The following is a 21,195-nucleotide window of genomic DNA, read 5'->3' on the forward strand; positions in this document are numbered from 1 at the left end:
GCAAGTCTGGCTTCTTCACAGAGTAACAAGAAGTGTTACAATGCCAGAAATCTTTTGTGACAGGACTGTCAGCTGAAATCCACACCAAAAGAGAGGAACCCACTTCTAGTCAACTCATATAATTATAGATATGGGACTTGCCTGCAGGAGAAGCCTTAAATTTATGGGAAAATGTTGTTCTACTACATCCATGATTCAAGGAGTTTTCAAGGAGGAGTATGGAAGAATTTTTATATCAAACCTTTCTCTTTGAACAATTCTACGTGATGCCTTTTACTTGATACAGTTAGAAACTGTCAGACTTGTATGTGAGTGCAGGGATAACCAGCTTTCAGCATGGGTGTCACAGGTGGCACGGGCAACTGTGTGCATGTACGTGGCAGATTGGGGAGGGGACTGGCAGCACAGTGGTAGATCAGGCAGTGAGCACAGGGCTCTGAGCAGAGCAGCAGATCGGGAGGAGAAGGGGATCGAAGTGGCACTGCTGCTTTATGCTTTTCACTAGGCATTTGATTTCTAATTCAGGAATTGTTCATAATTCAAACAACTGTTCACTAAGGCTTCATTGAAAATCCACTGAGGTCCACAAAGAGATTGCTAGGGACTTGGTTGGCTTTTAGATGGGGCTTGAGGGTTTGATCTGGTAGCTGTGGTTGTTCTTGTTCACTTCGCCAGCTTGAAAATTCTCATCTCCTACAACATCAAAATAACTAGGTGCCTCTTTAATGTAGTTTGAGTCAGAGACAATTCTTGATTGTCTTGGGTATCTTCTCAGTTAGCAGAAATTCTTAAACTCTTTGTGTCTCCAGTAGGTATTTGGATATTTTCTGGTTTAGTTGCAAAAATAGTGTATGCTGGTTGAGTTTTGGTAATAGGAGGATTTTTGTGGTTGGGTTAGGAAAGCTTTTGAAGCTATTGGCCATACAATCTCAAAGTAGTCCAGCTTCCCCTTTTACCATCCTGAAATTTCAACAGTTACATTCAATAATATTAGATTTTTTTTTAGCTGTTTTTAATCACCTATTTTAAATACTACAGACATAGGCAGTCTAAAATTATTTAGATTGCAAGGTCAAGCATTCAAATTTAAGAAATGTGACATTAAAATTGTCTGCAAAACCTGAATTTGGCTTCCTGGTATATATATACTTTATGATTTGGTCTCTTTAATTATCTAATTGTGTATTTTTCCTCAGGACCTGTGCCTCATTGGGTACACAGGACAAACAGTGTGCACCCATGCATGTGCATTGAAGCTGCTCTGACACATTGTAATTACATTGCGTCAGAGCAGTGGCATAGCAATTACTGTGCTCAGTGGAAATCACTGCACTCCAGCAGACTCCAGCATCACATGCATCAGCATCCCTGCAGTGAAAAATGGCAGCAGGTGTACTTGAACTAAAGCTCATTGAATGAGCTTAACTAAAGCTCATTGAATGAGCTTTAGTTAAAGCACCCCTGCCGTCTTTTTTCAGCATGGGGATGCTGATGCATGTGACACTCTGGGCGCTTTTAATTTGAGTGGTTCTTGGAGCCACTCTAATTAAAGCACCTTCCACCTTCCGGAGCATGTGTATAAATGCCCTAAGTGACTAGTTGTTCAGTATTATTTTCTCCTCATTGTTTAATGTATATTAAGTACTGTACACTATACATTGCCTGCTGTGAAAGGATCTAATTAGCTTTCTTTAAGGATATTGTTACTAGGTGCTGCTCAAATATTTAATTAATTTTCATGCCTTCTCTGTGAGATGCGGTGGAATGATTTAGATCATGAATGTTAAAGATCCAGTCTGAGGGCTGAATCTGTCCTGCAGAGCTTTGTCATGAGTTTGAGTCGCACTAGCTAGACTGGCCCTGCACAAAAGGCTCAGGATGGGCTACATGTGGTACCTGTTCCAGCCAGTTTGAGGTCCACACCACATGTGGCATCTGCTCCAGGATCAGTATGTGGTGCAGTCCTGCTTGTGCCATGTACCATGGATCTCATTTGGCCCATAGGGCTAGATAAGTTTGACATCCCTGATTTAGATCTAGGTGATTTCCATGACCATTTTTCATCATGGTCTAAATCAGCCTACAGGAAACCTAAACTTAAATAATTGATTTTAATCTTATTTTGAACGTATACTTTTTATACATGAGTAGCCTAACAATTGAAACATGTTGATTCACTATTAAGTATATTCTTTATAGCTAAAACAGTACTATATGCATACTTGCATGTGTTTTTAACATGCGTCTATTCATATTCTTAATTTTTACTTCTTTCAGAAAGTGGTAAATGACTTGTTCTTTATCATAATGATTTTTTACGAATACTTGTATCAAGCAGGGTTTGTATGAAAATTGCAATTAATTTAAAAATTGACAAGAATAGCACTTTAAAAATATTATTCTTACAGTTCACCACTTAAAATATTATTATTAGTAGTAGTAGTAATTCAGTGAAACTACCTGAAGGGTGCAAATAGACATTTGGGAAGGTTAGATCATGTTTAAAAATGGTCACCTGATCCAACTTAGTTTGCCCAGGTCTGGACGTTACACTTAGATTCCTAGGTAGGTCAATCTAAGTGCAAACTGTACAGAAGTTCATGACAGTTAGATTGGTCTAAAAATGACCAACCTGATATAAGTTAACCCTACCTGTGTGGCTAACTTAACTTAGATTACGGTGGCTGTTTTTAGACTGATCTAACTGTCCTGAACTTCTGTACAGTTTGCACTTAGATTGACCTAACAGCACAAGTCTGGGGCACTGGGCAAGGCAACTTTAATTCTGTCACTTCCTGGCTTTTGTGTGCTTTTTTTCTACAGGATGAACCATGCTCTCTTAATAGAAGGAATTTTTATGTGTAATTTCCAAGGTTTTTAAAATGAAACCTCCAGGAGTTCTAGCATCTGGTGCCTACTCCATCATACAGATACCTGCACAGCATTTGTGAACTGTGATTTCCTCTTCTCCACTCCCTATGGCTTATAGCTTAGCCAAATGGGGACAATAAAAAATACATTCTTGACAAGAAAATGATTTATTCCCCTGCTGAATTTCAAATTGCCACTTCAAATAAAGAGAGTGGACTAGAACTTTTCCAAATTAAAGATCACCAGAATCTGTCAACTCAGACTTATTTTCCCTTTGCCTTGTTCTCAGAAATGGCTCAAATGTTTTGGCTGGAATTCACTCCATGCCTGCCATTACATGCCTTCCAACAATAATCCAAGGGCAAACACCTGGCAGAAAAATTTCATCTCAAATAGGATAAGTTTGGCAAAATTGAGAAGAACTTAAAATAGTGCCTTATTAGAAAGGTCTAACAACCTTAATATGCAGTGGTATTATCCTGAATGTGCCAAATGGAATGTATCTACATTCTTTAGCATCCATAGTACTTTGGTTGTTATATAAAAGTCAAGGAATGGTGAACTGATTTATGTCGGATTTAAAACTCATTACAATAATTTGCTCCAGACTCAAGCAAACATTCTTAGAGGTTTATAATGTCTGTCACTTTTTTTCTCATAATATTCAATTCTGATGTTATATCTCAGAAGGAAGAAATGCTGATGTATCTCTTCTTTAATTTGACGGCAGCTGTTTATAAACTATTTGCAACTGAGATTTATTAAAAAGTAAATTATGATTCAGTTTTTGGAAAATAAATGGCTCGCACAAGACTATTTAGAAGGAGCTATTTAGAAGACACCTTCTCCCCTCTCCTCTGTCTCTCGGAGTGGTAGAAATGCTCAAAAATTGTTGTGGTGACGTACAAGGTCTATCCAAAACCAGAAAGTACCACAAATCTCAAAATGGAGAGACCTCTTGTAAGATTCCTACATCATGACCAAATACCTTTTGATCTGGAAACCCGTCTTCTATTACTGGATTGAGTCTACCAATCAGCTAGCACTCTGGGTGAAACAACAACATGAACTATATTTTAACTAACAATCTCTGTATTTTACAAGCTTTGTATCCTACAATCAGTACCATACCCATCTATTACTACTGTGATCTATTGGATTAGAATGACTGGATGACTGTGAAATGCTCTCTCATACTACTGTTAAAATATACCTTGTTCAGTATACCTCTGAAATAAGAGAGGAATGGCAGATGAATGAATGACTTGCCAGCACCCAGCAGTTGTGTTATGAATAAGAGAAAATATGAGAGTATTAGGAAAATGCATGTGTATTTTCTTGTCCCTCAGGATTCCTTGGCAGTGTAACTAGGGTGAGGCAGGTGGGTACCAGCCAGGTGCTGATTTAGAGAGCATATGAGCAGCATTCTGCAGAGCTCCTCACTCCTGCTCTCTGGCCTTGGGCATTCTCCTCTGCCCCCCATGCTCTGGCACTTAACAGTGTCACTAATTTGCTAGTTATGCCTTTGGGTTCACAAAGCAGTTTTCCTGTTCATGTGCTGCATGTGGTTTAGCTGAGCAAACTCTGCAGTCTCATGTATGCATATTTTCAAAGACAGCTGAAGAACTGTATGTGGGATTTCATTTTTCTTAGTTGGCTTTGCTAGGACAAGTCAGGTATCAGGGTGTTTGTTCTTTCTTTCCTCCTAGGACTTCAGGAAACAGTGCTGAGATGAAATACCAAAATCTTGGTTCAGGTGTGCTGTTGTTTTGTTATAATCCATGGAATGAGCTATACTGTAGTCAGGTCCACTTCCATGCATCTAAATTTAGGTCATAGTGTGACTGCCTCCTAGATTTTGTTTCACTAGATGTTAGTCAGCTTTGATGTGGAGACCAGTCTTTTTGTGACCTCATTGAAAGGAAAATCAAATGGCCTCAGGACTGTCTAATGGTTAAAGTATGGGTATAAATAAAATAGTGATCTGCTTTGTTCTGGGCAGAGTTTACTTTCAAATATTCCTACAAAGCCACTGAAAATTGGTATCTATGGTTTATTACAAATGCATTCTAGTTCAAAAAGTAGTTATATTCTAGGCATTATGTAATTTTATATTTAAAGTCAGCTATCCCATGTATCTAGAGCCTCTGATGTAAGTCAAATTTAAGTTTGAAACATGTCAAATGAGAGTTTTTCTATAAATGCTGCAGAATAGGTTATTGAAGGACTTTTTAACGGAACTTCATCTAGCAGAGTTCGTCTTTTACATAGAAAGGGTTTTTCTATTATATATTTGTGACCACCATTTTCAGTTATTTTTTCCCTGTTAAGCAAATGAGACAAGTTTTTACATGTATATTGTGTGTGTATATTGTAAGCTCACACAAATCTATAACATATGTATTTATATATTTCTTTTCTGTTGAGTCTTTTGAGGGAACTGTGTTTACAAACTACCAGCAGTACTGAAATTGATAAACCTTTAAATCGTGTTTTTTCATATTCAGCCTTTGGGAAATAAGTGATTCATATGCAACTATTGAGAAGGAAGACTAGTATCCTATGAACATTTTAATTACAGTTTACAGCCTTTTCTTTCCAGATTCAGGAAAATGTTGTTAATTCTCTTGAAATGGGAGATTGGAGAGAGGGCTTGTCTTCTGCAGATGCAACAAATGTTGGTAAACTCACCATTCTTTTATTAGGATATATGACTGTAAGGGGGTCCCTTGGGCCATTGAGTCCAGTCCCCTATGTTCACAGGCAACCATTAACCCATGGATTCCCCAAAACTGTAATTTCAAATCATCACACACAATTGTGAACCATAGTAAAAGAATACCCTATAACATGCCATAGGTAAAAGGATTATAAGAAAGTAGGCCTGGAAAGGGACCTCACGGGGTCATCTAGTCCAGCCCCCTGCTTGAGGCAAGATTTGGCTTGGATGGTTTAGTTGAGGACAGTGTCTGTCCAACCTGCTTTTGAAAATTACCAACAATGGAGCTTGTACAAATTCTCTATGTAGCCTGTTCTAACGCTTGACCACTCTCATAGTTAGAAAGTTCCTCCTCAATTCCAACTTAAATTTCCTGTGCTGAAGCTTGAGGCCATTCCTCCTAGCTCTGTCCTCTATGGCCATGGAGAAAAGCCCATCTCCATCCTTTCTATAATCATCCCTCAAGTATTTGAAAACTGTTGTTATTAAATCCCCTCCCTTAGCCTTTTCTTCTCCAGATTGAATTACCTTAGCTTTTTCAATCTTTCCTCATAAGTCTTCCTTCCAAGGCTCCTAAACATTTTCATTACTTTCTACTTGACTCTTTCTAATCTGTCCACATACTTTTTGAAGTGTAGGTCCCAAGACTTGGCATAGTTCTCTAGGTGATGCTTTCCCATTGCTGAATAGAGTAGAAGAATTACTATCATTTATTTGCAAGTGACATTCTTGTTAATACAGCCCAGTATTCTGTTGGCTTTTTTTCCCATCAAGAACACATTGTTGGCTCATGTTCAGTTTATGGTCCACCATAACTTCTAGGTCAGCAGTTCCCAAACCGTGGGTCACAAGTCCAAATGGGGTCACAGCATCAGCGGATGGGGTTGCGGGGGGGGGGGGGGAATGAGGGCGTCATACTGAGGAAATTGGGTCATGCAGAGGAAATGGGGCAATAAATGGGGTCATGCTGAGGAAAAGTTGGGGGAGTACTGCTTTAGGTTCTTCTCTGCAGTTCTATAGCTTAGGCAGTCATTCCTCAGTCTGAATTTGTGCATGCAATTATTCCATCCCAAGAGCAGGACTGCACTTGTCTTTGTTGAATCTCATGTGATAGATTGGAGAAATGGTCTGCAATCAATGCAGGTCATTCTGGATCCTAGCCCTGCCCTCCAGAGTGTTTGCTAATCATGCACTTGATCCCATCATCCAAATAATTAATGAAGATTTTGAACCTGTCAGACCCCTGGGGAACCCCACTTGATACATCCTGCCAACTAGACATTGAACCACTGGTGACTACTTGTTGAGTGCGATGATACAACCAGTCATCTATCTACCTTACAGTACTTTCATCTACTCTGCACTTAACTAGCTTGTGAATGAGAATGTTGAGGGACAGCAGTATCAAAATCTTTGTTAAAGTCAAATTATATCACATCCATTTCTATCCTCCCATCCACAAAGCCTGTTATCTTATCACAGAAGAAAATCAAGTTGGTCAGGCCTGACTTGCTCTTGGTGCATCCATGCTGGCTCTTCCTGATCACTTTGTTCTTCTCTGTGCTTCACAATGGACTCCTTGAGGATCTGCTCCATGATCCTTCCAGGTATCAAGATCTGGATGACTGGTCTGTAATTCCCTGGATCCTCCATCTTCCATTTCTTAAAGCTGGGCACTATAGATGCCCTTTTCCAATCATCCAGACCCTCACCTGACCACCTTTCAAAAAATATAGCTAGGAGCTCTGTAATTACCTCAGCCAATTCCTTCAGTATCTCACCTGGCTCTGCTGACTTGGAAGCATCTAGAACGGATTCTCTAAGTAATCCCTAATCTGTTCTTCTACTACACTAGGCAGGTTGTCTCCTTCCATAACTTTGCTGCTAAATGCATGTGTCATCTGGTAGCTGCCCCTATTTTTGAAGACTGAAGTTAAAAAGGCATTGGTACTTCAGCCCTCTCTGCATCGTCCATAACTAGATTGCTTTCTATGTTCCCTATGTAGTCCGCAGGTTTGTCATTACCCTAAAATAGAATAGTTTTCTGAAAGCATACTGTTAGGTTTACAATAATTTGGATTTTTAAGAAGTATTAGCTTTACAGCTGAATACAAGGCATGACCTGTGGCCTAGTAATGCAGCTGACCACAAGGCAGAATGATAGCTAGGCCTTTGCTTGTGTCAAGTAATCATTTTAACAGCAACAAGCATTTTCTGAGTTAAAAAGTGAATCTGTGTCTGTGTGCTAAAAAAAATCAGCTACAGCAAGAAGTAAGATAAGACAGAGAAACCATTGTTTTGAGCTTACTGGTTGTGTCCTTGAGAAGTATCTTCTACTGTGTAAGGTTTTGCTAACATAATGTTACTGTTACTTAACTTTTAGCTTTTAAAAAGTGCTAGTTCAGCTTAATAGAAATATGCTGTTACAAAGATTTGTAGAGCACTGCCCCAAGTATTGCTTTTTGTTAACCATATAGTCTTGCTTTGTTGTAAGAAGTATAAAAGATCGCCTCACCCTTGAGGGGGGGCCATTTTGCCTTTTGCTGGCTTTATGGTCTTTGCTCGAGCAAATAAACAGCTGTCTTTCTTTACCCGCGTTGTCTGTCAATCAAATTACAGCTAGACAACGGACCTTAGGGAGGTTTCTCCCACCACACCTAAGAGACATATGGTTTCTTTGGTCTTCTCTTGCCTCTTGACATACCTGTAGAATCCTTTTAATTGCCTTTTTATGTTTAGGGTGACCGTATGTCCTGGTTTAGCCAGGTCAGTCCCAGATTTAGGAGGCCAATCCCAGCTGGCTGAGGAGAATTATATGGGGCATCCTGGAAATGCAGGGGTGGAGGGCAGGGAGTTGGAGCAGCATGGGGTGGCACAACCCAGCTTGTAAATGGCAGCCAGGAACCTGCTCAGAAGGTGACCCAGGCCCCTGTGGCTTATGAGAGGACAGAGAGATGGGGGAGGGCAGTGTCCCCAGTGTCAGGGATGAAAGTTCCAGGATTTCTTTATGCTCAACCTGTTTGTCTCATGGCAGTTGCATCTCAAATTATGCCTTGGCTTTCCTAATTTTCTCCTTTTCCTAGTACTACGAGAGAGTTTTCACATTTTATGGGGTTGCTTTGTAAATTTCAATTCACTGAGGAGATCGCTATCTAGCTAGTCTGGCCTGTTGCACTTTTCATTCTTTTGTCAAATTGAGATAGTTTGCTCCTGAGCCCATAAAATACAGTCAACTCTCCCAGACCCCTTTGATTCTCAGATTTCTCTCCAGGGGATCCTGCCCACTACTTCCCTGAGTTCTTCCTTAACCTAATGTAGGAGAACTCATCTCTATACCTCAACATGGAGACTACAAATATTTGATTCCATATGCTACTCATGCTGATTGTTGAACCAAGAATTTCCTATCTTATCATACTTCCTCTTCTATAAATTTACACATTTACCTTTTTACATTTGTAGGGTCTTCCTTTGACTATGCCAAAAAGGGGAGATTAGAATGAATGTACTATCTAGTTAGGTAACTTCTGGGATGGTGCAGGGGAAAAAGGAAATGGTTCTATGTGGTTACAGGCCATATGTTGAAGAATGTTAAATATATAGTTTCAAAAAATAAAAAAATAGTTTAGATGGCTAATAGATGACTCTGTCTTTTGCCAATCCTTAAGCTAAACACAAACCAACCTACTATAGAAAATTTCAGTTAACATTCTCAGTTTCCATCTTTGCTGTAATAGCATGTCCTAACACTGGGGACCAGCCTCCTTATGGAAACATTGTAAGGGTAACCCACTTTTGTGCCAGCACAGCTGAACCCAATAATCCCTCTAGTGCTTTTCTGTACTAACCACTTAAATATTTAGCCATGACTGTAGTTCCCAAGAGTGTTTCTCAGGATAGTAGCTTGAAGTATGAAAGATTTTGTTAGTATCTTTCTGGAACAGGGCATTGAACTTGAAGAGTAGAGCTTGTGCTGGAGATGGGAAATGGCTGACGGGAAGCATTGCAGATTTACTATGAATAGGCACCTAAACATTCTGGGGCTTGGTCCTCAGCAGTAGTAAGTCATACTTAATTGGTTAGCCTGATGGGCTGAGAATGCTATTTGTTGTGCTGACTCAGTGTCTCACTTTTTTTCCTTGTACTTTCCTGTATTGTCCCCTGTAGAGGGATCCAGGCTGAGTGGCCACACTGGGGTGGGACCTGGGTGCCACACGCTCAATAGGTGTCTTAGTCCCCTATTTTTGTATCTCACCTGCCTTGACTTGGTGCAAGTATAAAGAATATCAGGAGGTGGCACCTGATTGTATAGGGTTTGTTGAGACTGGTGTGGGTCAGAGAGTCTTTTATGGGGTCAACCTCCCCTATACCCCACCCCTTTCCACTCAGGTGTTCTCCTGGTGATCAGAGAAGGGACCTGGTCTTCCTAGGTACCTAGCTTCTTTTGCTAGGTAGATAGGTCCATGTAGGAAGAAAACCAAGTGGCCGAGGGTCAGCATAAGTCGACTGAGTCTGGGGTTCTTGTTAAAGGTCTGTGGGCAGTGGCATCCAGGCCATGTAAGAAAATGAATAAACCAATATAACTTAAATAATAGTGTCCGTGTTTGCTTCAGGCCTTCAGGTAGCATAACACAGCCTCCTTTCTCCAAGCAGTGAGGTCTCTTCAGGGTGCGTCCTCTGTTATGAGCCCAATCAGAGCAGGCTGACAGCCTGTTTTGAGCCAAGCCCTTTGGGTAGCCTGGGGCCATGAGTATCATGAACCCCCATGGGGCCCCTAAAGGTATGTGACCCCCACCAGCTTTGTGACGGTCAATGTTTTGTAGGGAGAGTTGGTATTGAGCTGGTCTTTGAGTGAAGGTCCTTGGCTCTGCAGTTGAGGGATGTGATGTGGGTTGGTGCCTATGCAAGTGTTTCTCCACCCTTTTCTGAGGCTGGTGATGCCTTATGGAGGAAGTTCTGGGCTACTCCAGGCCAACCCAGACCCCTGCCTGCCCCCATGTGCCTTGTGGCCGCTACCAGGTGTAGCTGCAATTGCAGCTTCTGGGCCGTAGGTGGTGCCAGCTATGCTGGCCAGTGGCCACCTGCTGTCTTCTTGGGCTGTGCCCCGGGCCATGTGGAGCCCAGTTTCTGGCTCTCACTCTGGCCTGGGGAATGGTCCTGTGGAGAGCATACTGCCCACCAGCTGCCTGTCCCACCCAGGGAGTTGGGGGTGTGAAAGAGCACATTGTCAGCCTGCAGGCTTGCTGCTTTTCTTTGGGGCCAAGCAGGAATACGCTGCCTGCGGAGTACTCTGGCAGTCATTGCTCCAGTCGGTAAGTGCGGGGCTCGCCTGGGTCCAAGATACTAGGCTCTTTGCATCCCCTTCTTACACTGAGTTGTAATCTCTTTGGAACTGGAACTTTTTTTTTGTTCTGTGTTTGTACCGTGTCTACTTCAGCCCAGTCCTAGTCCTTGACTGCAGCTTCTAGAATCTCATTTTTTTTTTGTTTTTTTTTTTTGTTCTAAGCTGGCAACCCCCCTCCTCTCCCAAAGCAGTACTTCCAGGGGCAAGAAGAGGGACTTCTGGTGGTAATGATCAGGGGTTAGGGCAGGACTTCTAGTCTCAAGATGGTGACCAGGTGCAGGGCACCTGTAAAGGGGCAGGGCTACCTTTGTGGCCTGGACAACTCATCAAAACTCACTGAGCAGCCCTTCAGCTGAAATAATTGCCCATCCCTGTTCTAGATGGTACAGTAATCTAAACAGTAAACAGGACAACTTGATTTACTATACAATGTTTTTCTACCTGGTAATACGTGTGTTTGTTTCCATGTGAGAAGCGTTTAGACAGGATTTGGTTACCACGGTAGCTATTGCAATTAGAGATACTAGGCCAGTAAAAAGAATTTTCTTTCATATACACAGTTTCTAAAAGGAATTGTGTCACAACTGATACTGAAGGCATCCTCTAAGATCTGATTTTGTTTTCAGTTGATTGGAACTTGTAGGATGGTTTGTCTGCAATAGTACTGTGGGATGACTCCTAATATTATTACACAGAGTAACATGTTGTTAGTTTGGATTAGAAGACTAGGGAAACTCAAGACACAATTTACTTTTCCAACTTTACTGTGAAATAGCTTAACATCTTAATAACCTCTCTTTAAAAGCATAGCAATGATAAGGACAGATAGGGATAGCTAATCAACCATATGAAGAAGGAAATGGCAAAAAAAAAAAAGAAAAGAACTAATAAACATGCCTGCACTGTAGAAAAATGTTTTGAGCACTAAACCTTGGAATAAAAACCTATGACATTGATGCAAACCCTAAAAAATCTAAAGTTTTTGAGATACTGCCATGCTCACTTTAACAAGGAATGGGAACAGCACATCTGGAATCCCTCAGGATGATTCATACACTCTTCCTTCTGCTAACTCTGCAGGGACTTGGCACCCCTGTGGGATGAAATCCAACTACTGATGACAGTTATATGGTTGAGCACACAATGGAACAGATGAAGAGATACAGGTCTGTATGTGCTTCCTTAGTTTTTTTATAAATGGACAGGCCCAAGTTTTTCACCAAGATGACAAGCATCCAGAAGAATTTCTGAGATTCCTTCAAAAGTTGCCAAACACAAGTATATAGTCCTTGTAATGACCATGGCAAATTCATACCTGGCTTTTGCTTAACCAATCACAGAAGAGACAGCAAGCAAAAAGTACTAGAACACTAGAAAATGACAGGAAAGTCCAATAACCGGGTTAAAATATTCTGTGCTTTATTTAATGGGTTACAATTTGTTTCAAATGCATTGCTAGAAAAACAGTCATTTTAGCTTTAGGATGTAGAAGAGCAAATGTGTTCTAAAACTTATGCACTGACTTTTTTTAAACGCACATTCATGGCACTCATTAAGGAAACACCTGAGTTTTTCAGTGATACAGCCTGTGACCAGCACTTCCTTATTAGAGAATCCTGATGGTTATGGATAGAAAATCTCTCTAAAGTTTTCTGGTCTATTCCTTGACAAGGCAAGATTATGCCTTGCAATAGGTATTATATTCTCCAGTCTAATTTATACCATCTCAAGCAATAGGATTTCTACTGCTCTGTTTGAGAGGCGAGTTCATGCTGCAGATACCATGGTCACACAAATATTTCTGACATTCAGTCTGATTTTTTCCTTTCTTAACTCTGTGCCATTATTTCTGGTTATTAGTTGTTTACTACCCTACATAATTATCCTCTCTCTCTGCTGTTTATTTCTAACAGATGCTTGTAGGCAGTTAACAGATGTCTCCTCAATTATTGCTCAGCTAAGCTGTACACACAGTTCTTTCTTGCAACTTTTTCCCTAAGGAATCCCCAGCTGCTTAAAATTGTCTTTCCTCACACTGGTTGTTTCCAGTATATGTACATCTCTCTAGAACAGATGAAAATACTTTGTGAGTGTCACCTTAGCAAAAATAAATAAATAAATAAAAATCTGCAGTATCTGGGTTATTTATTTATCTGCATAAATAAATAACATTATTTATGCTGTAGTGGCTTTCAGCTGCCAGGGTCCCATTTGGCTACAGGCTGAATAACAAACAGACAGTCCTTGCTGCAAAAAGCTTAGCATCTTTTGTGAAGAGTTGTTAAATATTAATAATAGTCAACATTTGCCACTGTCAACTGCAGCTTCATATCTGACAACATTTAGCAGGTAGAATAATGTTCCTCTCCTGCTGGTTTCATTTTCCTTTCCCCCCTTCCCCCTTGCATTTTAAAAGGTTTTCTGTGATTTATATTTTTTGTGTAGTTATTGCTGCTCTGATTTATTCCCTAGTTTGGCTGAGTTAACTTTTTCTGTGGCTTAGTGTCTTGTCAGGGCCTTTGTTTCTTGTCGGGTACCTCCACTCTCCAGAATAGAGACCTATAAGCTAGCAGTAAAAATAATATTTTGATAAAACACGTGAGCATAGAGCTTGAGGTGCTATGTCACTAGTGGTACACATAAGACTGTAATACAGACTTGCACTATATGCCATACGGTTGTTTAAACTGAATTTTGGTACTTGGAAATAGTGTGCAGATTATAGTTATGCAGCTTGCAAAGAAAGCTGATAGACTACAAGTAAGGAGGAAACTATTCAAGATTTGCACACAATTTCATAAAGAGACCGAGACAGAAGGATGCTCCCTATCTATGTGGAGAAAGTGAGATTGTAAAATAAACTGAAAGAGAATTCACATACCAGTTGCCTGAATACAAATCAACTGTGTAAAAATGGTGCCTAAGCTTTGGAAACAGCTAAACTAATCTGTGAATTGAAATAATGCAGAGTGGAAACAATTTCCCTTTAATACTTTATGACAATGTTAAAATATGAGAAGTGGAATGCAATTGGGAGGAGAAGGTGAGAAAGCAGCTGAGAACAAGAGCTACAGTATCACGGTAAATTAAACTTCTTATAAATGAAACAGTCCAAAAAAAAAATAAATAAATAAAAATCCAGTGCTCTGGAAGAGACGAGTGGAAGTAGAGGCCAATTTCATGACTATATGCAAAAAGGCTGCACTAGACTAAGAGGGAAACCCAGATACTTTAACTACTTGAAAACATCTCTCAAAACATTAACACACAAATACTGTAATCCTGCAAATGCAGAAACTCAGCTGTTTGCATGGACGGCATATTGTTAGGGAACTTATGGTTATGGTACTTAAGCAGTTTAAAATTGCCATTGGAAAGCCTACAGTTGCCAGATCATATTATCTGACATACTGCAATTATCAGAATAGCATGATCCCCCTTAATGCAAGTCCACAGAAGCCACAGGTGACATCTAGTCTTCTGGAAAAAGCATAGATTTGAGGAGTAAAACTAATTTTCCATAGCCAGTTTTACCATTTTGCTGTTTCCTTCTTTTAGCATTTGTATTAATGTCTGGAAGTAATGAATAGGATGATACACAGGTAAAACTGTTAGGGTAGAATTGGAATCTTTCAGCTAAAAATTTAGGTAAAAGTTGTTATTTATATATTTTATTTACACACACACACACACACACGTGCGCGCGCTATAGCACTCTCTGGACACATCAACATGTTCATTAATGCATTGTAATTATGGCACATTACATTTAGTACCTGTAATTACAGGTACTAACTTAATGAGTTGTAATTGGCACCACTACACGTTAGTGCAGATGAATGCGTTTAAAGTGAAACTTAATGCCCATTGGACTAATGTACTGAGCATTAGCCCATTAGCATGATTTTTGCCAGCCACAATAAAGTTCAGTAGAATTAGTCCAATGGGCATTAAGCATCTATGTATATGCGGCCTCTGATTTCAGCCTTGGGCTCAATCCTTAGCAATGTGTCTCGCAGATGTGTTTTACTGTGTTTCATTTATAACTGTTAGGAATCTACAGCATCCAGTCATTTCTGTGTCTGTCTTTTTTCTGGTGTTGAAGTTTTGCCTATGAGGAAATTCCTGTTCTTAACTTTAACAGGAAAAATAAACCTGTCAAATTTTTGTTCTCACCAAAAAAGATCTTTAAGTTATAAACTGTAAGTACTGGGGCTTAATAGTGCCATTTCCTTTCATGACAATGTTCTAGAACTGTTTTTAGCACATAGCTTATATCTATGAACATTTTATCTTTACAGAATCCATCCAATTAATTTTCTGCAAATAGAATTTGTGTAATCAAATTCTAAAGAATTATTTGGACATAAGACATTTTTCTTGAAGAAAATAATATTTAGCTCAAACACAAAGCTCATGTTGCTTTGCCATTTGTACCTCTAATACATTATTTTTAAAGCTTCTTGATCTACCTATATTTGCTATTTTTCCCATGCATTAAATACTTCAAAGATTTCATAGATTTCATAGACATTAGGGCTGGAAGGGACCTCGGAAGATCATCGAGTCCAGCCCCCTGCCCAAAGGGCAGGAAGTCAGCTGGGGTCATAGGATCCCAGCAAGATAAGCATCCAGTTTGCTCTTGAAGGTGTTCAACGTAGGCGCTTGAACCACCTCCGGTGGCAGGCTGTTCCAGACCTTGGGGGCTCGGACAGTAAAGAAATTCTTCCTTATGTCCAGCCTGAAACGGTCTTGTAGTAGTTTATGACCATTCGACCTAGTCGTCATCCCTTGGGGCGCTCTGGTGAACAAACGTTCCCCCAGATACTGGTGGTCACCCCTGATAAACTTGTAGGTGGCCATCAGATCACACCTGAACCTGCGCTTTTCCAGGCTAAAGAGCCCCAGGGCTCTCAGCCTGTCATCGTAGGGTCTGCTTCCCTGACCTCTGATCATGCGCATGGCTCTTCTCTGGACTCTCTCAAGCTTCTCCACATCCTTTTGAATTGTGGAGCCCAAAACTGGACGCAGTACTCCAGCTGCGGCCTCACTAAGGCCGAGTACAAGGGGAGAATGACATCCCAGGATTTGCTTGAGAAACATCTATGGATGCAAGCCAGCATTTTGGTCGCTTTACTAGCCGCAGCATCGCATTGCAGGCTCATGTTCATCTTGTGGTCAATGATGACCCCCAAGTCTCTTTCTTCCTTAGTGCTAGCCAACATAGCACTGACGAGTCTATAAGGATGCTGCGGGTTTTTCTTCCCAAGGTGGAGAACCTTGAATTTATCGGCGTTGAACACCATCAGATTCTCGTCCGCCCACTTGCTGAGCCTGTCCACGTCAGCCTGGATCACCCGCCTGTCTTCTGGTGTGGATGCTTTGCCCCAAAGTTTGGTGTCATCGGCGAACTTGGCCAGTCCACTTTTGACTCCAGTGTCCACATCATGAAGATGCTGAACAGTATGGGTCCAAGGACATAGCCTTTGGGGACCCCACTGGTCACAGGACACCATGATGAGTGACTTCCATCAATTACTACCCTCTGGGTCCAACCACAGAGCCAATTTTCCAGCCAGTGGATCGTGGAGGACCCAAGGCGACATTTGGCCAGTTTCTCCAAGAGGCGATCATGGGAAACCAGATTGAAGGCTTTTTTGAAGTCAAGATATATGACATCAATCTCTTCTCCCTTGTCCAGGTGATTAGGTCACCTGGTCGTAGAAGGAAATGAGACTGGTCAAGCAAGACATACCTGCAACAAACCCGTGCTGGCTATCCCTTAAGATGTTGGCGTCGGCAGTCCATTAAGGATGGCCTCTTTAATAAACTTTTCTAAGATCTTCCCCAGGATAGAAGTCAGGCTAATGGGCCTATAGTTAGCCGGATCCACTTTCCTCCCTTTCTTGAAGATAGGCACCACATTGGCCTTCTTCCAGTCTTCGGGCACTACACCAGAGCGCCAAGAGTTTTCAAAGATCCATGCTAGAGGCTGGGCTATGATGCTCACCAGCTCCTTGAGTACCCTGGGGTGAAGATTGTCAGGGCTGGCTGACTTGAAGGTATCCAGCTTCTCAAGATGTTCCTTCACGAAGTCAGCATTAATGGAGGGCAGGGGATCACCCTCACCTGGACTTCCCTGTCCCGTAGCGGGAATGGGCGTCCCATGGGACTGATGAAAGACCGACGCAAAGTACCTATTTAATAGGTTGGCTTTTTCCTGGGCATCAGTTGTCAGTTGCCCCATCTGGTTCAGCAGGGGTCCAATATTGCCCCTGCTTTTCCTCCGGCTCCCCACATATCTGAAAAAGGACTTTTTATTGTCCTTGATGCTCAAAGCTTGTCTAAGTACTTTTGAAAAGATGTCACTCTCTTGTTAGAGCTTATTTGATAAACCTACATATAAAAGAAGAAAAGTTTCAAAATATTTAATATTATATCTCATGAGGCAATTGGGGATGACTGAGGAGAAAACTCATCAAAAAGCCTACTTAAACCCAAACCTCTTTGGAAATTTGGCAGTTTTCTTTCTTTTTTTAAATTTTACATATCTTGTCCTTGCTCTTTATCTTCTTCAAGCCTCCACCAAAAAAAGACGTGGCCCCTTTTCCATTGCTGGTTTAAATTTGCATACTCAACAAAAAGCTCCTGCGAGATATGTGAGACTCCTGCAATAGGGAGGATTCCTCTTGTTTTACCCTCCCTCCCCCATCCTCTACCAAACCACACACATATAGGGCAAATCCTGGTCTTTAATAGAGATTAGTTTCAGCCCTGAAGCCTTTAATATGCTTTACAAATAGGTTGTTGTTAATTAGTGTAATAGTTGATTTCAGTGTGTGTGTATGTGTGTGTGTGTGTATGTTTAATCCTTCCTTGAATCTTGAAAGTTCTTGGTCTTATCAATTTTAAGCTGTGGAACATGCTGCCACAGAAGGTGTGTGCTGTGTCAAGGTTTTGTGTTTAATATTCTTCTCTGAATCCACTGCATTTCTGTGGTACCCTTTTTGAAATGGGTGACCCAATCTGCAGATGGTAAACCTGAGGAGTCGTCTTCATCTACAAAATGGGATTTAGCTAAAGGCTTTTATAATTTTCTGAATTCCTATCACACTCCTTATCAGACCAAATATTTATGGTAGTTTGCTTTTTGGCTTCACGCCAAAACATTAGGTTTTGTCTTTTGACTCCCAACAGTAGCATCCATTTGTCTCTAGTAATAGTAATAGCATAAGTATTCCTCGTATCTTGGCCAAAAACAAGAATACTGTGATTTGGATATGTTCTTGCAGTGCGTTATAGGACATACCATTCTGGTGTCTCATTCTCATTTCTCTTCTATAGGCCAGGCTCTCCCCAGCCTGCTTTCATCTACCAGGAGGTGCCATGGCAATATTTAATCAACATATTTTGATTTTTACCAAACTACTTTAGTTTCTCTCTCTCTCTCATTTTTTTGGGTCAAAATAATAAATGTCCTTGGGGTGAGGTACCAAAAGAAGGTGGAATATACCCTTTCTTACTTCAGTTAAGCTTCTAGTTGCTGCTAAAATCTAATGTGCTCTCCAAGGTCTTGTTCAGTGCATTGTAATCTCTAATAACCTATGGTACAGTTTTTAAAAAAGTACTAAAACCATATTATCACCACTTTGCTTTGATATTTTTACATGTCTTATGTTTGAATACAGTAATAGTCACATAATTTAGTTTTGCAGAGAATGAAAAAAGGGGCAATTAGGGATCTACCTATGTTATGTGTTAGCTTAGAATGGTGACAAGTCTTCAGAGAAACTGCACAGGAAAAATGATATCAGATTCTTTCCTAATGCTGGGGAAGCCAAGCAAGAATTGAGCCTTACAATGGGAAGGTGAAAGGTCTGGAATTTTTCCTTGCTATTTTTAGGTTTCTATCTTGAGTGGGAAAGTCTGATATATTTCAACCACCGCCCTCCTTTCGAATTAGAAAAATAGAGGTGTGGAATCTTCCTGATGTCATCTAGCTTTGATGTAAATCAACCATCACTGAATTCCAGCCAAGTTGACAGAATTACACTGGTGTAAAACTCCTGTCTGTGAGATGAGAATCGAAGCCTGTAATAATTTGAATGTACAGATGCTGCTAACAGCCTGAGAAGTTTTTATGCAGACAAAGGACATTGTGCAGTATTTACTTTTCCTGTATTTGAAAAATTCAGATTTTAGAATATTGAATTTGCATTCATCTCAATATTACCTTTTGTCTTTTTAAAGTCCGCTAATATATCTGTACCTACCAGACTGTGTAAAGGATACAGAAATCCATGGCAGTTTAGGGTTAGATCATTATCTGGCATTCATCATCTTTCACTAATATTTTTTGTCAGAACACAATGGATTCTAAAGGCATGATCTATGGAAAAGTTGCAATTCATATTGGTGTGGCAGGATGAAGCATATAATACTTGTGAAGTATTTTTTTTATGGTGCTATGACAGTAGATGGGAAAGATTTCTTTACCAGTGGCTTTAGAGGCTCATTGTGGGTAGTATGTTTTAAGGATTCTGTTTAAATTTTCCTCAGAGCTCAGAGGTGCAGAATAAATTATAATATTTTATATGATAATATTTTAATAATTTCATATTGTCATAAATTAACATATAAATAAATTATATTGTCCAGCTGGTTTGCATATGTAAATTACTTTTTTCCAAACACCTTCCATGAAAGGTAGAATATCATTATTATAATGATGATAATAAATGATTATTGTTTCTGTTTCTTCCCAGTCATGTATCTATATTGTAGACTAGTGTGTTCTACCAAAGTGATACCAAAGCCAGGATGGCAGCAACTTTCATTTCACATTCACTGTTGCTCATCCTTTTTTGGATCCAGGTGTGTGAGTGAGTTTCCTTTCTGACCCAAACCAGATAGTTTCATAGTTTGTAGGGTCAGAAGGGACCTTGACAGATCATCAAGTCCGACCCCCTGCCATGGCAGGAAAGAGCACTGGGGTCAAACAACCCCAGCAAGGTGTTCATCTAGCCTCCTCTTAAAGACCCCCAGGGTAGGAGCCAGCACCACTTCTCTTGGGAGTTGGTTTCAGGTCCTAGCCGCCCTGACTGTGAAGTAGCGTCTCCTGATGTCTAGTCTAAATCTACCCTCTGCCAGCTTGTGACTGTTATTTCTAGTCAATCCTGGTAGTGCTCAGGGGAACAGGGACTCCTCCAATGCCTGCTGGTTCCCCCTGACTAGTTTGTAACAGGTCACTAGATCCCCCCTCAACCTTCTCTTGTGGAAGCTGAACAGGTTCAGGTTTCTTAGCTTCTCCTTGTAGGGCCTGCCCTGCTGCCCCCTGATCATGCAGGTGGCCCTCCTCTGGACCCTCTCAATGCTGTCCACATCCCTCCTGAAGTGCAGCGCCCAGAACTGGACACAATACTCCAACTGCGGCCTGACCAGTGCCACATAGAGGGGGAGGATCACCTCCTTGGGCCTGCTTCAAATGCATCTGTGGATGCATGACAAGGTACGGTTAGCCTTCCTGACCACGTCCCCACACTGTCAGAGCCATGTTCATTTTGGCATCAATAATGATTCCAAGATCCTTTTCTGCCTCTGCACTGACAAGAAGGGAGTTCCCCAACCTGTAGGTATGCTGCTGGTTCTTCCTCCCAGGTGCAGCACTTTGTACTTGTCAGTGTTTAAACCCATCCTGTTCTCATCTGCCCACCCCTGTAACCTGTCTAGGTCCAATTGCAGCCTATTCCTCCCTTCTAGCATACCCACTTCTCCCCACATCTTAGTGTCATCAGCAAATTTGAACAGGGTGCTTTTTACCCCCTCGTCCAAGTCACTGATGAAGATTTTGAACAGCGCTGGTCCGAGGACCGAGCCCTGGGGGACCCCACTGCCCACATCCCTCCAGGTCGAAAATGACCCATCCACCACCACTCTTGGTGTGACCCTCCAGCCAGTTAGCGACCCATTTGACTGTGTAGGTGTCGATGCCACAGTCCCCTAGTTTTTTAATGAGAATGGGGTGAGAGACAGTGTCGAAGGCCTTCCTGAAGTCCAGAAAGACTACATCCATTGCTACCCCTGCATTTAAGGATTTTGTGACCTGGTCATAGAAGGCCACCAGGTTGGTCTGACAGGACCTGCCTCTAATGAACCCAGGTTGGTTGCCCCTAAGCATAATCTCCCCTGCTGGCCCCTCGTGGACATGCACTAGGATAATTCTCTCAAAAAGCTTACCCAGGACCAAGGTAAAACTAACTGG

The 21,195-nt window shown here is 41.1% G+C and overlaps 1 long non-coding RNA gene across 3 annotated transcripts in view; it reads left to right on the forward strand.

Annotated features, from left to right (window-relative positions):
* LOC132249343 (uncharacterized) overlaps nt 1–21,195 on the forward strand; it is a 159,058-nt gene that overhangs the window by 32,885 nt on the left and 104,978 nt on the right. For 2 of the 3 annotated variants that reach the window (XR_009460771.1, XR_009460773.1), the window contains exon 2: nt 12,015–12,100. This is a non-coding gene — a long non-coding RNA (uncharacterized LOC132249343). Of the gene's footprint in view, nt 1–12,014; nt 12,101–12,847; nt 13,031–21,195 lie in introns of those variants that run through there. The other variant, XR_009460772.1, reaches the window with a different exon arrangement.

This window comes from Alligator mississippiensis, chromosome 3 (assembly GCF_030867095.1).
Source record: "Alligator mississippiensis isolate rAllMis1 chromosome 3, rAllMis1, whole genome shotgun sequence".
NCBI lineage: Eukaryota > Metazoa > Chordata > Crocodylia > Alligatoridae > Alligator > Alligator mississippiensis.